The sequence below is a fragment of the Etheostoma spectabile genome, chromosome 22, assembly GCF_008692095.1.
Source record: "Etheostoma spectabile isolate EspeVRDwgs_2016 chromosome 22, UIUC_Espe_1.0, whole genome shotgun sequence".
Classification (NCBI taxonomy): Eukaryota; Metazoa; Chordata; class Actinopteri; order Perciformes; family Percidae; genus Etheostoma; species Etheostoma spectabile.
Genome location: NC_045754.1, coordinates 19658247 through 19671214, shown reverse-complemented (window position 1 = coordinate 19671214; position 12968 = coordinate 19658247). Strand labels below are relative to the sequence as shown.

General features: G+C 41.2%; 1 long non-coding RNA gene across 1 annotated transcript; it reads right to left on the bottom strand.

The window, feature by feature from the left end:
• Positions 1-719: 719 nt before the first annotated feature.
• On the bottom strand, positions 720-12478 carry LOC116672473 (uncharacterized). The gene is made up of 3 exons (XR_004327557.1): positions 12400-12478; positions 7525-7532; positions 720-739 (listed from the first exon to the last, which is right to left on the bottom strand). It is a non-coding gene; the product is annotated as an uncharacterized LOC116672473 (long non-coding RNA).
• Positions 12479-12968: the final 490 nt, after the last annotated feature.

Here is a 12968-nt window from a genome sequence, read left to right as displayed (position 1 = left end):
GCTCTTTGAATGCTGAAATATATAGACATAAAGTTGCCTTGCCCTACCACCTCCAGCCTGGGGCTACACCACATTAGGAAAATATCTAATTAGGATTATTTTGACTGATATTGCAATTGCGAAATGATTCAGGATATTGGAGGGAATGATCATTTTTCATCATTTTTCTCATTTTCATTGGACAATTATAAACAAATAATTAAAAAATGAGAGGATCTGTACACACATTTTGTTTTTTTTAGTCTGTAGTATATGATTTGTAGGCCGGGACGTCTCTGCAGCACCGTAATATCTCATTTGAGAATGGTTTGACATATAGTTTGCCTTTTAATATTGTGCCCCCCTGCGATTTGGATATCACACTAGTCCATATTGCGTCATATTCATATTTTCAAATCTCCAGTTAGCGCTTAGCACTGACTTAATGTGCGGCCATATGGAATCTGTGTTATAGCTTTTTTTAAATTCTCAATTTTGTGGTCCTGTTATATCAGGAACTATTGGGCTCTACGTCAATGCTGCCATCGGGCTGGGATTGGCCCCAGCAGGGCCCTCTTCAAAAAAAAAAGAGTAACTAACAGTGTGTAACATTTCACGATCTTAATTTCATTTTTACTGTTAATTAGGGCTGCTCTCATTTGGGAAAAAATATAATCACGATTATTTTGGTCAATATTCAAATCATAGTAATTTAACACGTTTACTTGTTAACTTTTGGCAAGATGTTGCAATTATTGAACTTAAAAAAAATGTAAGCTGGTAAGAAAGCTTTCTTACCAGCTTACATTTTTTTTAAAAGTTAAACTCACCTTTTACCTTCTAGAATACTTGAGTAAAAGTCTTAAAGTATCATTTACTGTACTTAAAGTAAATCCAGAGTAAAAAAACGTCCAAGTTCTGTGAAATCTGCCTTAATACTTTTTCTTATTTAAACTTTTTTTTCATTCAGAACACCAAAGAAAATAAGAGTGGTTTTTTTTCTTCTCTATTATTCTGTTTTTGTGATCATTGGGAGCCTAAATCACGATTGCATTTTGATTAATTGCACAGCCCTAGTGTTAATGCATATTGGATCTAAATCGTTTTTCAATCAACTTCTAATAATCTATATATCGGTATCTGCCCTGAAAAAACAATATCGGTCAACCCCTAACCAAAAGTACCCAGTTTGTTAACCAAAGTGAAGAGGAGGCATCTGAGTCGGTCCATGGGGAGCCTCAGGCCTGAGAGGTGTGATTTGATTTGTGTGTTTGTTCTAAATAGTTGCCTAAATGTGTACTTTTATGGGACGCAGGGTTAACTCTGACATCGCACCGGTGTAGACTCCACCAGGCCTGACCTGACCTGTAGTGCAAAGTGAAAAGTTGGTCATGACTCACTGCACACTGTCTTGGCAAAAACCATTAGCAAGCTTAATAAGACCAGGGCGTGTCAGGAAGCGGGTCCACCCCGGAGGTGGAACATGTCCATTGACTCGATGTTGTCTTTGCAGCGCTCACTGCAGCAACAAGCAAAGTCATGTCTCGAATCTGCCCGCAGGCTCTCCTTTGCTCAGCAGCTCCAGAGAGCGAGTGGCTGCCATCCAGCCAGACTGATCCACCTCTACACACCCAGGGATTCCAATGCTGAGTTCATGGACATCTGCAGACATGCAGCGTGTACAGTTGATTAGTCTTGATAAGCCTAAATTGAGCTAACTTTTTGCCTCTTCCTTGTTTTCTCCTTACCTTGCACGGCAGCTGGATTCGCGCCAATATTACCAGATTACGCATGAATCGCAGGATCACATATGTGGAAAATCCATCTTGTCAGGCTTCAACCTAATGACTTTTGTGTCTGAACTAACCGCTTCCCAAACTAATCGGTGTCCGGTGATGAGCTAGGTTTTAGGTGTGTCTCTTCCTCGCACACCTCTCAGATGTCGGCATCAAGGGTGGCTGTGTGCGTAAAGTTTAATTACTTTCTGAAACCAAAACACTGATTACCCAAAAACAGGATTTCAAAATCTAAATTTTAGGCCTGAAAAAGTCTTAAATTTACTGAAGTATTGGGTTCTGGGTCTTAAATAATTTTAAACTGGTCTTAATTTTCCTACGTCCTTGTTAATCTACATCTAATTTTTATTTAATGCGGTTGTGTTGTCGTTCTTTCTGTTGCTACTCCAAATATAATTTGAATTTCATTCATAGTGGTCTTAAAGTCGTCTTAAAAATGGTCTTAAATTTCATTCATAGTAGTCTGAAAATGGTCTTAAATTTCATTCATAGTAGTCTGAAAATGGTCTTAAATTTCATTCATAGTGGTCTGAAAAAGTCTTCCATTTGAAACCTGCAGAAACTCTACAATACATGGCAGTAAGCATGATCAGTCTGTGCACTTTAAAGGCAATGAGTCTGTCATTTGACAGAAATCTATGCATTTTCCTGTTATTTCTGACAATTTGATAAACAAAAGTATATTATGCTTGTAAACATTAATTAACAAAACTGGTTAAAAAAAATACCATTCATATTTCAATAAATCCCCAGGAGAGTCTGACACACTAAAACTGAGATTAGCTCTCATGTTCTAGTTTATGTTCTGCTTGTTCAGGGGTTGTTCGGTAAATTGCTCTTGAACACATTTAGAGAGGATGTGAATTGCTATTTGTATTATCAAATCTTATCACTTTGGTGCTGGGGATTTTCCTTTGGGGCTGGCTAAAATGTCTTTGGGGGGCCCCGGCAATTCTTCTGTGCAGGAAACACCCTGTATGTACAGTATGTGGCCCACATGGGCTCTGTGTCTTTTGCCTGGAATTACCTAAATATCGGCCTGGTTTAATCTCATTGCTTTGAGAAGAGTAAACCTTCCTAAAAGTGCAGTTTGGATTAGCATTTCCCATTAATTGGCCACCAGGAAGAAGGCTCATGGTAGTTTTAAGTTCAGTGCTGACATTGAGTATCGACTGGCTCCTCCCCTGGCTCTTTTCCTGTTTTTTTTTATCATAGCCTGTAAACTGTGCCAACAGTATTAGCATGGCTTAGTAAGCACCAGTTTGGAGTGATCTGGAACAGTTTATTGCCCATGACATCTTCACATTATATAGTCTTGTGTTCATTTTCTTTTCTTTATTGGCTACAAGTTTAAATAAGTGAATGATTAATTTTCAACATAAAAAACAATATAATAATAAAAACTGAAAGAACATAAACTAAATTAAGTTAAAGCCATAGAGCGTGGTTTCTGCCACCCCCCCATGAGGAATTGTAAGTAATGACAATGACATGATAACTCCACATGATACAAGCCTTCTGTGATTGCACTATTCCACGCAGTTACTAGTAGCCAAGGAGGAGAGTTATGTGGAGCTGATAGTCTTATTTAGCTTTTTAGCAACTCCTTTGGCAATGGATTGAATGTAACTTACGTTAATTAACATACAAAAGTTCCGCACTAAAGCTTTAACATGTCCGAATAGGCAGAAGCTTATTTATTCATACCCCTTTACCACTACTATGTAATAATCAGTATGAATGACTTGATATTCATATTATATACAGTACATTTCCTACACATCTACTATTTACACTACAAAAAATAATATAGGAAACAGATCAATGTCCCCCTCAGATTTAGGGAAGGTGGGGCCACCAAATAATGTTAAAAAAATATTTTTAAGGAAAGGTTCTTTCTCAAAAAAAATCAAGTGTCTCACAATATACAAGTACATTCATATGAATCCAAGATATCAACAGCAAAGATGAAATTTAAGTATCTTAATTTGCAGTATCTCACTTAAGTATCCATTAGGCGTAAGGATTCACTGTGCCTTCCACATGTACGTCTAACATTAAAACATGACGTGTGAATGACAACCATAATTTTCATCCATTAAGCTCAGTTTAATGTGCAACTCATTTGTATACAGTTTATGAAGCAGCGGTCCCCCGTTCGGTCTCTCTTTGAGATAAGGGGTCCCTGGCCTAAAAAACATTGGAGACCACTGAGTAAAAAAAGAAATAATTTGTGAGAACACCTGAGGCCTCTACAAAGCAAGATTTGGCGTTACCGAGGTAACTTCAGGGTCAACGCAGGGTTTTGTGTGTCATGACGGTGGATCACTTGTAACAGATACTCGATTGATGACGGTGTCACCGTTCTTAGAAGGTTAGAGAGAGAGAGAGAGAGAGAGAGAGAGAGAGAGAGAGAGAGAGACGAGAGAGGATGACTTCCCACTGCCAGGGTTGCAACTGAAATAACCACTAACGCAACGACGGTTGGCTTTTTCTGCCAGCTTTCCTTCCTGTTTTAGGAAGCAGCGACTGTGTTGTCTTTTGCCTTTAAAACCGTGTCTGTGTTCTACATTTTTATGTAGAATTCTAGATTGGTTTTCTTATTTAAAATTTGCAGCTCTGGTAGATGTATGCAATTGGTCATGCTGTGCAAACACCACCTGTTTTATGTGAACATGCCTGTTGCTGGATGGGGAAACCCTGGGAGGATTGAACTACACCACCGCCGTGACACAGCTCATGCAGCAGCGCGGTTGTTAGGTTAGGTAAGGCCGGGCAACGGAAATAATCCAGGCCATGTTGATCTTGATTCATAGTGCAGGCCTCAGGTCAAAGCCCTTCCTTCTCCCTGTACCTTGTGAAAACCTAATTTTTGTTCTGTTTTGTTGAACTGGGTCATGCTTGGCCAGTAAGTTTTATGTTCTGAAAATGAAGGCCCACCGTTGGGTTGAAAGTCTTGAAGGAAAGCAGCTGTGGTCAGTTTCATGAAAAGTTGTAGTGTTGTTTTTTAGTAACAAACGTACCCATAACCACCTGAGAGAGACCGCGTGTTTACAACCAGATTTTGACCAAAAAACAGGAACATACACTGATCCCATAAACGGTCAGCAGAGAAGTGGAGTAGGCTGCAGCAACTCAGCACGGGGCCGATTGTGCGGGACAAGAAGTCGAGCACCGAAACAAAATAAAACATCTGGATAATTTTCAAAATGAAATACATCGTGGTCACGACGGATCATATCTCCCTTCAGTACACCTTGAAAATGTCATAATGGGGCGGAGACAGGCCTGAAGTCAACAGGTCTGTGGTTCTGTTTATAGAAACTACATCCTGTTATATTTCGCGATCATACGAGAATTTGCGAGATCTCGTGGGTCCTTGTCACTTCAGCCGTCAGTCAGGGCCGCAGCCGTCCCGCGACAAATCCCAACCTGGTGGGTAATGACGGACGGCGGAGCACGGAGCCGTTCCGCAGTTGGTGGAAATCAGGGTGAACAGTGCCTGAACCGATATTTAAAATAATATATATATATATATATATATATATATATATATATATATATATATATTATTTTCCTACTAAGAAAGTAAAATTCACTGTAATTGGTTTGAATCCAAACATACCACAACATTTAATATTCCAAAAATCAGTTGAGAACCCTTTAAAGACGGAGCCATCACTAAAACGTTGTGTTCACTGTGTTCTGTTTCTCTCCTCAGAAACTCCGATGCCAGTCTCCTCCTCTACAAGTAAGAAACTTCCTCTTTTTAACTTCTTATTTTTTAACCAACTGGGTTGCTGGGGGTGCATTGCATCCCGGCTCCTTTTGCTTTGGTCGACAGATCTATCTGAAATAGCACCCACTTTATACTCTACTAATATAAAACTACATAATCTCCTGACAGCTCTTTGCTTATAGCACCAGCCCATTCAGAGCCTTAGATCCCAACATCCTGAAGCCTACAGTGAAAGTGATGCGTTTACTGTGTATTCTCATCAGCGGGTCTGTACGATTTGGAAATGTATGCACACCAGCATGTATGATAGCCTAGGACAGCGTTTCTTAAATGGGGGTATGTTTACCCCAAGGGGTACTTTGGAGGACTGCAGGGGGCTTTTTTTTGTAACTTTTTGTTGCTGTTTTTGTCGCTTTTTGTCACTATTTTCAACCGGTCATCTTTTTTTTTCTCCAAGTTTGTCAAAAGATTTGTTGCCTTCTTCAAGGTTTTTGTCACTTTTTTCTACTGTTGCCCTTTTTCATTAGCATTTCAATGTTTTTAAGTTACATGGCCGTTTGGGAAATCTATCGCTGGTCAGGGGGTACTTCACATTTAACAAGGAATCAAAGGACTTGGATTTATTTTCCCCCAAAAAAGTACTTGTTAATTGATTATCAAAATAGTTGGTGATTAATTTAACAGTTGACAACTAATCGATCAGTTGGCTTGAGGCTCTTTGAGGTAAACGATGGAATGCTGTGGTGTACTGCACAGTAAAGGGTGGGAATTACAGGCTACCTCATAATGTGATGCACAACACATGGCTCATGATGCTGATGCTACCACAATACAGTAATTCTACAGTAATATGTTTCTAGACAATCCAATAATGATAGATCACATATGTCGGTCTAACTGTAAATACAACATGCCCATGAAAAGGTTGAGTGCAGGTTTTCTCTCTTTATTCTCTGTGTCCAAACACAGTACAGTTCTGCACAAAGGTTTTGGAAATTACAGAGGCACAACTATAGAGCATCTGTGGGTCCAGACTTTGGACTTCGACATGGTTGGGGTTTGGACTGTAAAAAGGATTACACAATCAATTGCTGACATTAGCTTAGGTCCTAAGGGATGACTTTTTAGGGAAATTGTAGGTTTGTTCCGATGTGCCATATTGTAACTAATCATTGGTCGCATGGTAGAGCTAAAGCTATGCTAGTTGTTGGCACTTGAAGCTTTACACGTTTTAATCGCAACAAAAACAACAAGGGGGGGGGGGGGCAGGGCTACAGTTAGAAAATTAGGTTTATGATAATAAAGAGGCGTGGTTTACCTCATAGGCAGTGTATTTATGTAATTACATTATCTGGGTCACATTACAGTAATATCACCTAAATATGGATCCTGGGATCCATTATTTGCTTAAAAAAAGCAATAAATAAATAAATAGTTTATCTTAAATTTGACTGAAAGACAAATCTTAATCTCAGTTATTTCTGAGATAATTAATTGTACAGCAACCTTTGGACTTGTTTCAGCTCTAGCTGGGGCGTCTGTTGTTTTCCTCTAAACTGCTGTCTGCCATCCCATCCCATTCCTGTTCGGCCGGTTCACTTCTGCTCACGTTTCCCTCATTTGTGCGTTGTGTGTCACCTCGAGGAGCCATGAAGTAGCCACGCTGGGAGCAGGGAAATCTATTCAGAGCGCCGTCTTTTATTCATTTAATTGTCGATAATTGGTGCCAGCGTCTTGATTCTTGTATCGCGCGGTACACGATATATTGCCGAGCGATATTGTGTCCCACCCCGACTGTACAGTAGATTCAGAACCTATGAGACACAGAGTTTAGATGAGGTAATTCATTTTAAAAAGACACTGTTCCAAATAAGGTCGGAGACATCTGACCACGGATTCAGAGTACCCTGGTTCCTTAGTGCATGTAAAGGATTGAATCGTTTGGGACCTGAAGCATCCTCACCAACAGAACCTTGTTTTTAGTCTGAACACCTGCATTTATGGGTATACATTACAAACTTCTGTGTGTGTGTGTGTGTGTGTGTGTGTGTGTGTGTGTGTGTGTGTGTGTGTGTGTGTGTGTGTGTGTGTGTGTGTGTGTGACTCTTGCACAGTGCGCTGCTTGTGTAAACAGTGCAGCGGGTGTAACTATCAGGGCTGGGACGATATGCTTTTATCCCACAATTCTAGAAATACTGCGATTCCATAGTATTGAGTATTTTTTTTCCCTTCTACAAAAACAAAAGTTGAATGAGACCCTTCTAGAGATAATATTTCATAAGCCATTTCTAAAAACTGATTGTTTTCTAAGAAGAATGACATCACATGTCAGTCAATCAGTGTGATGTTTATTTCAAGTGTAACATAACTTGGGTTTTCTGCATTTTCTGCTTTTGCTGCATTTTGCTGGAAACGGATGTGATGTAGTCGCCGTTGGCATACCGTATTAACAGAAAATATTAAGGTGGATCATTGGTAGAAATCTATAAAGAAAAAAATATTGATTCTGCCGAAAAGAATCGATTTTTTTAAAAATCGTCGCAAAGAAAATCACTATACATACATAGATTTCTTTCTCCCATCCTATGGAGCTAGAACAGCGACAGTAACCTGTGGTATTGAAGATAAAATGCGGCATTGAAACAGCAAATATTGGCACTGGAAAAATAAAAACACAAACATCCAAAAGTAATTATCTCACAATCCTATATTATTTCACTTTGACATTTGTTGGCATTATGATAGGTTTTTCAATGTCAATCTACATTTTTTTTACAGAGATTTTTACACTGTCACTGGTTTTCAGTTTCAACTTTCTGTCACTGTTTTGGGGTAGGGAGGAGGGGCCTGAGGGGAGGAACAAAGAGGGCGGGGTTTATGGGTAATTTACGTAGGTTACTGGCGAGAGACCGCACCTCCACAGGAATCCTCACAGATATGGGTAAAACGGCATATCTGCAGTGTCTTCCTCAAGTTCACCTGGAACCTCCAAATCTCAAGCAAGCCATGTTTGTCACATAGAAGCAGGCTGGTTTAGTGTTAACTTCTAATGCACTGTGCTGGTTTGGCAGATGTTAGCACTATCAGTTTAACACTTTTCACTGCCAAATTTTATTTTTAATACCACAGGTTACTGTCACTGTTCTAGCTCCATACCATCCCTAGGAACTAAAATTTGGAATTGCATCTGCCTCTCAAACCTTACATCTGCATTACCCGTCTGTGCACACACTGCCAGCAGATGTTAAAACTAACCCCTACACAGCGTCGGAGGATCGAGCTGGCCTTTGATGCTTTATTGGAGCCTCTGTTCACCTTTTACCTGGTTTAATGTTTTCTGGATCAATGCTAATCCGCTTTTTATATGAATTTTAAAGGCTCACGTGACTCCAGCTCCTGAGCTCCTAGTTGAAGCCATATGGCGAGACGAGAGGCTTACTATGTTGTGGTGGTGCTAACTCTCTCCAGTTAGTCAAGGTGCCCTGTGCCAGAAGAGGACATCTGGGACTAAACTCCTTAAGAAGAACCTCTTGTTTCACATCACACAAGTCAAAGTGTAGACTCCAGCTAGAGCTGGGCAATATATCGATGTTATATCGATATTGAGATATGAGACTAGATATCATCTTAGATTTTGGATATCGTGTTATCGTAATATGGCATAAGTGTCTTTTCCTGGTTTTAAAGGCTGCATTAAAGTAAAGTGATGTCATTTTATGAACTTACCAGACTGTAACTGTTCTATTATTTGCCTTTACCCACTTAGTCATTATATCCACATTACTGATGATTATTTATCAAAAATCTCATTGTGTAAATGTTTTGTGAATTCACCAACAGTCAACACTACAATATCCTTGTGGTATCAATATTGAGGTATTTGGTCCAAAATATCTCTCCGTATTGCCCAGCCCTAAGTCAAGTGGTATTAAGATTGATTTATACTTCTGCGTAAAATACACTCCGTTGCTTTGTACGTGGAGACACAACCCTACACTGGAACCCGGCCGTGGCTAGGAAGCATTTCCCTTGACTTGCAACTGTGTGTGTGTGTGTGTGTGTGTGGGTGTGTGGGTGTGTGTGTGTGGTGGGGGGGGGGGGTTATGCACGGTCACAGAAGGCTTGTATCATGTGGACGATCCAGTTTGGTGGTCATTACTTACAATTCCTCATGGGGGCGACAGAAACTACGCACTATAGCTTTAAGAATGACAGCACTGTGACAGCGGTGTGACTGATTCACCTTTAGCTTGCTTGGTCAAATAATCATTTAAAGTTACGTTACTCTTTTTCTAAAGGGCTCAGCAGTGATACAATGAAAACTCTGTGGATGCTCCTATGATTTATACTTAACGGTGAAGTTGATTAATGCTTGGAAATCAATTAAAACCGTAATCATACCTATCAAAACAGCCTTTCACCGGATCCTTCTACGCTGTTATACCGTTAACAGCCAACCCAGTCATTATTAATCTTGGAATAAGCATGCTGCGTGCTGATGGCTCACTGATGCAGGTGAGCTTATCCCTTGGGTATTGAAGACGGAGCGTTTTTCGATACCGATACTTTAGGCAGTTTCGATTCGGTGCTTAAAAGTATTGTCATGTGGTCAGCCTACTCGAAAATGGCCTGGTGTGCGATTCCCTGAAGTTAGTTTGTTTTCTAAACTGATAAGGCTGGGAGTTAAAACAAAAGTATCGTTTGGTCAGACAACCTCAAACTAGCACTGTGCGCTGATCCAGAGTCTGGGACGACGGGCCACTTTCCCCTGGTGACCGTGTGTCTTCTTCAGCGGGGACCAATCACTGTTGGTCAGTTAGTGCGTTATGTTTGAAGGCACTCAAAAGGGCTCTGGCATTTAAAGCTGCCAGGTCGCCACCCCTGCCAAGTTTTAACTGCCACCCCCTGTGGGTCCGCTTTGTGTGTGTGTGTGTTGTGGTGTGTGTTGTGTGTTAGTGGTGTGTGTGGTGTGTGTGTGTGTGTGCTGTGTGTGTGATGTGTTGTGCCTGTGTGTGTGGTGTGTTGTGTGTTGGTGTGTGTGTGTGTGTGTGTGTGTGTGTGGTGTGGTTGTGTGTGTGGTGTGTTGTTGTGGGCTTTGTTTTAAGGTCAATCGAGTTCACATCATGCAGCGAGCTCTTTGTGGTACAAACATTGTAGCCCAATATTTTGCACTTTTAGCTTTGTTTGAAAGTGTACTTTTTTATTATTTTGTTTTGAGGGGCTTTTTCCTTAATTCGATAGTGACAGTGGATAGACAGGAAATGGGGGGGAAAAGACCCTACAGTGTACTTTTGATTCCATTATTGAAATAAGATATTATAGTTTTAAATACAGCCTGGGGATCATTTGATGTCTTGAGCCCCAAATAGAATGCCTGAGTTTAGCTACTGAAACCATTTTCATACCTTCAATAGAGAAATATAAACACATTTTCCTGCAAAACCCTTATTTCAGTGAAAAGAAAGTCTGTCTGGTAAATCCAGACAGCTAGCCAGACTCTCTGTCCAATTGTAGTTTTCTGTTGACGACTTAACCAGCTTTTGGACGTACACATGTTCCACCAAAACAACATCCTATCCGAGGCTATTCTGCAGAGGCACCGTGGCTCTGTCCGGCGCTTGGTGCCGCCCATGGCGATGGTGATTGGTTTAAAGAAATGCCGATAAACCGGATCAGCGCTGTGGAGGAAGGTCTGGCAATGTGAGACTAGTTACAGTGCAAACAGAGTTAGTTAGCTCACTCACCGGGGTGAACCGCCCCGACAGGGACGCGGGTGTCTTTAGCGGGTAACCTCTGTATGAGCAGCTGGTTTATAAGCCAGGTAATAAGCTGTGTTATTAGAGGGATCATGTAGAGAGAGAAGGTTGTTATCAGAATTTGATGCCCATCAGGCTGATTCTAGACCTGCATCACCCTGTTGGGGTTCTAACTGCAATAAGGACCAACTCACTCTATTTCAGGGGTGTCAAACATACGACCCGTGGGCCAGAAACGGCCCGCCAAAGGGTCCAATCAGGCCCACTGGGGGACTTTGGAAAGTGTGAAAATTGCAGAGAAGTGATTAATTCCAATTCCAAATTGACCACTTTAATCTCAGAGAATATTCAGGTTCTTTTTCTCCATAAATGTACGACTTTAATCTTAGATACTGAGTTTTTCCTAGAATATTACCCCTCTTTCCCGGGTCTAAAATATTTTTTTTCCCTACAATGGCCTTCTTATCCCTATATTATCCATTCTGCTCAAAAGCTGTGATTTTATTTAAAAAACAAACAAAACAGGTGTGTCTGATGGTTTCAGTGTAAGAAAGGTGGAATTATAATCTGCATCAAGTAAAGCTCCCTCTGGTCCTCCACCCCTCCCTCTCTTCTCTCTCATGGGCTTCTTTTATGCGGTTGGGCTGCAGAAATCCAGGCTGCTGTGGAGAGAACGACAGTTTCACTTTTCCTTGCGCCTCCAACAGGAGCCCCCCCCCCCCCCCCCTTCTTCTTTTAGCTTTGCTTTGGCACAGGTGACACGGTTTCTCTCAACGTGAACGTGAGAAAGACTGTGAGGGACCACAAAGAGGTCAGGTCCACAGAGGCTTCATGTGGCAACAAGAGGAGTTTTATAGGGAGCAGCCAGCCTCATTAGTTCCACCGGGTTGGATTTGTGTTGTCTTTGTTCGACCGGAACTCCGCTGGCCATCCTGAGCTCTGACAAGACACAAAAACACAGTCCCAGGAATACAGCACGAAGGCTCTGAACTTCAGACTAGGGCTGCCTGATTATGCGATAATCCCCCCCAATTATTTTGGTCAATATTGAAATAGATGCTATGTAATAGGATTTCTCTTTCTGGTTTCTGATTCTGATTAATCTTTGGAAAGATGTTTCATTTAAAACCCATTGACACAGTTACACAAGTCAACAGTGAAAAGACCTTGAACTGTGACATTTCCTTTATACTTTTCCCATCATCCACTTGAATATTTGAATGATCTTTATTGAAACAAGTGGTGGCAAACAGTGGTTCTAATAGCTGTGACTTTATTTTACACCCTCTTTTCTTTTGCCTCTTTCTTCTCTCTTTCTGACAAACACATGCCTGCGACTCCTCCGCTGTTCAGGCCTTACTTGTTTGTGTGAGAATTATGTAAGCATGCACTCACACGCACGCACGCACGCACCACACACATCAGTAAATCAGTGTCTAGAGACGAAGCCATCACATTCCTCTTGGGGGGTTGGAGTGGCTTGGTGGGGGGGGGGCTTGGAGTGGGCTTGGTGGGGTGACAAGCTGCTGTCCAGTCCTCCACACACAGTTTCAAAGTTGACACAAGAGAGATGCTCAGGAATTTGTCTCGTTTCACATCCAGCCAAGCTGAGGGGAATGCATGGCGAGGAAACACTCAGCTGTCCCGTTTCCCATGCTCCCTCATTGTATCCGAGGCTGGAGTCTTCTCCTGTGACTT